The 4,523-nt window shown below is 39.9% G+C and overlaps 1 pseudogene; it reads right to left on the bottom strand.

Moving 5' to 3' along the window:
• Positions 1-4,004: 4,004 nt before the first annotated feature.
• Positions 4,005-4,274, bottom strand: LOC110592254 (annotated as a pseudogene).
• Positions 4,275-4,523: the final 249 nt, after the last annotated feature.

The following is a 4,523-nucleotide window of genomic DNA, read 5'->3' as shown; positions in this document are numbered from 1 at the left end:
ACCATAGTCACAGCCAACCAGAACCAGGTGTGGTCACCTTCCCCCCAACCCCTAACTTCACTCTAAACCCCAACTAACTCTTTTATTCACCACAGGACACCAGGATTCTAACTTCAGTTAGAAGTTAGAAATCCCCATGATTTCTTTTTGCTCTCCTAGACTCCTGCCTTACCTTGTTAACTAGAACCCCATGGTCTTGGCACCTTTAATTTCCCTGGTCCCTTTTTCTTCCATTTTACTATGACTAAAACCACCATCACCACCACCCCCACCCCCACCATCACAACCATGATCACCACCCCCACCAGCACTACCACTAGCTAATTGGTACTGAGCTTGCTATCTGCCAGGCACTGTTTAAAATACTCTAAGAGCCTGGCCAGCTAGAGTTGCAAGCACTCTAAGTTAATCCTCACAAACAACTCTATGAGGCAGATACTGTTATTATCCCCATTTTACAAAGGAGATGGGCAACGCTGGACCAGAGCCTTGATATAGGCAAGGGAGCGGCTGTGTGGATGTTTGGGAGAAGGGGAGGAGCCAGGCAGAAGTCCAAGGAGAGAGCATGCCTCGTGTATTTAGACTATCCACAGATGCTTCCAGCTTCTTTCTTTTTCCTTCAGCCCTTCCACATTTTAGCTAGTACTCCATCTTTTCCATCCTTTCATGACAGTTTCTGAAAGATATTCTCTGCTTCTATTTTCTTACCGCTCACTCTTTCACTGTATTTTTCTTTTTTTTTTTTAAAGATTTTATTTATTTATTTGAGAGAGAGAATGAGATAGAGAGCATGAGAGGGGGGAGGGTCAGAGAGAGAGGCAGACTCCCCGCTGAGCAGGGAGCCCGATGCGGGACTCGATCCCGGGACTCCAGGATCATGACCCGAGCCGAAGGCAGTCGCTTAACCAACTGAGCCACACAGGCACCCATTTCACTGTATTTTTCTATGACTACCATTCCATAGAAACTGCTCTCTTATAGGTCACTGATGACCAGCACGCACCACAATCTATGGGCTGCCTTAGTTTATAGCACCCTGACATGTTTCTTTGTAGGCCATTCAGACTTAGAACATTCTTCTTAACTTTTGTCACCCAGAATGACTCTCATTTTTTGTTTCATCCCTCCAACCCATCAAAATCTAGCAACCAATGCTTTGTCTCCTTTGGTGCTTCTTCTCTCACCCCTCCACTTCTTCTCTTTGTATTTGTTCTCTTGGGCAATTGCACCTTTGAGACTTCAAGGACATTATCATATAGGTGATGCCCACATATAGCCAGTTCTCATTTCCTGGTCTCAGGTCAGCAGTTATAATTGTCTGATGCATATCTCAAACTCAAGATGTCCAAAATGAGCTCATAGCCTTGTCTCTCAAACTAACTACCTGACTGTAAGTTATATAACAAGTTATCCAGGCCCCAGACTGGAAAGCTATTAGCCATTCTTCACCACCACCACCACCCCCACTGCTCCCTGAACTCCAGATCCCACAATCAACTGTTGCTTGTCTGTTCAATAGTCGTTCTCACTTCTTCCTCAGTTATAAGAAAGTCGTGACTATTCAGGAATTCGCCTCAGGAAAGGTGATCCTAGCCTCAGATCAGGAGTAATTCCTGACCGTTCTAAAGCAGTCATCTCATTGCCCTTGCTAGCAATTTAGGAGTGGAGATATGACAGTCTGATCACTTAGATGTGAAGACAATGGTGCTTCCTTTGCCTGGGTGGCTCAGTCAGTTAAGCGTCTGCCTTCAGCTCAGGTCATGATCCCAGGGTACTGGGATGGAGCCCATGGCACTGGGCTCCCTGCTTAGCGGGGAGCCTGCTTCTCCCTCTGCCCCTTTCCCCTGCTGTGCTTTGTCTCTCTCTCAAATAAATAAATAAAATCTTAAAAAAAGAAGCACACAGGGAAAGATGTCCTCTTCTTCAACTGGACATTGTTGTACCTCCATGTGATGCCTGAAACTGTGGCAGCATCCGGTGACAATGATTGAAACAGCCTGAGAATAAGGCAATGAAGGACATCGAAGATGCAGTGAAGAAAGATGGAAAGAACCTGGGTTGTTGATGTCATTGACCCATCAAATTAATCAATCCTGGAACCACCTATGTCTGGACTTATATGAAATAATATTGTCATGGATTTAACCATTGAATTGATTATAATAGCCAATAATAATAACAATAGCTTTATTAATTGATTTGTCCTTTCAATTCCAAAAATATCTTATCCTTTCTGTGTTTCCCTCACACAGGGCTTATTTATTTATTTTTAATTGAAGTATAATTAACATGCAGTGTTATATTTGGGTTATCTTGTTTTCATCTCCTTGACTGCCTGCTCAGCAAATCTTACTTCAAGACAGAGACTGACTGCCATCTCCTCTGTGATAGGACAGATGGATATGTTGTCACTGGATCTTATATTTATTTCCATCTAGTTCTCCATTAGACTATAAGATCCTTGGGGGAACTTTGCTTTTTGTATTTCTAGGGTCTAAATGGTTGTTGAATGAATTAATGAGTAGTTGGGGAGAATTATTTTATATCCTGGTTCAGTTTGGGGGTCCTACAAGATTTTCTTGTAATATCCAATGACAGTTCTTACAGTAGAAACAATTGTTTGTAAGGATGTTCATAAAGTTGGATGAATCATTACTGAGCCCCTCAGATTTTATACCAGGTGACCATTATTCTACTTAGGGATACAGAGGAGTTAGAAGTAGAAAATGTTCAGAGAGGTTGGACTAAAAACTTCTATGAGAATTCATTTATGAAAGGTACCAAGAGTACCAAAAGGTGTCAATCCTTTGCTAATGTACCTATAGGAAAAGACCTCTGCGCCCTCTAGTTCTAAGGAATGTAACTGCCCAGAGTGACTTATTTTCTTCCAGAAGGTAATCTCCACTGGACACTGCAAGAGGTTTTTAGAAAGGTGAGACTTTTCAAAAATAACTCCAAGGTGGTATTAGATGAATACTTAAAGTATCAAGAAAAGTAAGAAGATATCATTACCAACTCTCATAAAAATCCTACTACTGTATGTCATCACTGTTCAACAAAGCTTTCTGCAATGATGGATATATTCTAGATTTGCAGTGTGCATTGTGGTAGCCACTAGCCACATGTGGCTCTTGACCTCTTGAAATGGGGTTAGTGTGACTGAAGAACTGAATTTTTAACTTAATTAAATTTAAATTTATACATAAATAGTCACAGGTGGCTAGTAACTACCATGTTGGACAGTGACCCAGTACTAGTCAGGATAGGCTAGGTTATACTGCAATAACAAATAATCCCCAAATATTAGTGGCTTAAAACAAAGTTTTATTTCTCTTTCCCATTTTATATTCATCATATGTCATCTGGGGACTCTCTATCTCCTCATTCTGGGACCACCCTGAATACTGCTAGTCATTGTAACAGAAGGAAAAAAAAAAAAAGAGAGATCTGGAGGGTCTTGTATTGGCAATCAAAGAAATGTGTGGTTCAGAAGTGACACATATCCCTTCCACTCATAATTCATTGGCCAGCACTAATCATACAGCCTTATCCACTTACCAGATGGCCAGGAAGTGCCATCCAATTATGGAACCTGGGAGACAGAAATATTAGGTGAGTAGCATTAGTGACTGAGTAAGCATCCTTAAAATAACTAATACATCAAACTGAATCATAAATTATGTATTTAAAGGTCAGGTGCATGTCTATACAAGAGAATCAACAAAAACATGGGAAGAAAAAAATATGCATAAACACCAGGAATGCTCCTTTTATAAAATCAAGGAGGAAGACTGGAATAATGTTTTGGTGTTTTATTTATTTTTATTTTTTTTTTTCCAACAAAAATTAGAAGGATTTTTAATTTCCAAGTCTTTTGAGAAGCAAAATTAATGCAACGCAAATCGGAAGATCTAATTAATAAATTTAACAACAAGCCAAAGTAATTTTGTTACAAAAACTAACCCATTTATTGTAGGCTAGCAATGTTTCAAATGGTGGAGCTTCTACTGGTCTTTCCACTCCTTTAGTCTTCTGATGGCTGACTTTACCGTGATGGCCGAGGTGGTGGTGTAGGTCCATGCTCCACTGGCTATGGTGTTCATGAAGGAGCCACAATGCCAGATCCCCACAGCTCATTGTTTCATTTTGGTTTTGCACCAAGTGTACTTGGTGTGCTGGCTTATTTCAATCTTCTTCACCACTTTCCTGAGGGAGGCACCATAAGGAGTCCCCTATTTACCCACAATTCCAACCTTCTTGGTGCATTTAGCCATGTCACTGCAAACTAGGTCTGAGCCCAGAGACCTTGGTGTTTTACATATAATTTTTATTAAGGTTTTAAATAGGCAAATCCATTAATTAAAGGAGAAAAAGAATAAAGCACAAGCATGATTTATTTTCCATTATAATTAAAGGGGATAATTTTGTCAATTTCTACTTAAAAAATCCTTAAGTTTATTTATTTATTTATTTATTTATTTATTTATTTATTTATTTATTTATTTATTTGAGAGAGGGGGAGA

Source organism: Neomonachus schauinslandi, chromosome 3 (assembly GCF_002201575.2).
Source record: "Neomonachus schauinslandi chromosome 3, ASM220157v2, whole genome shotgun sequence".
In the NCBI taxonomy this organism is placed as follows: domain Eukaryota; kingdom Metazoa; phylum Chordata; class Mammalia; order Carnivora; family Phocidae; genus Neomonachus; species Neomonachus schauinslandi.
Note: the sequence above shows the minus strand (reverse complement) of the source record. Positions and strands in the feature narration are given on the sequence as shown.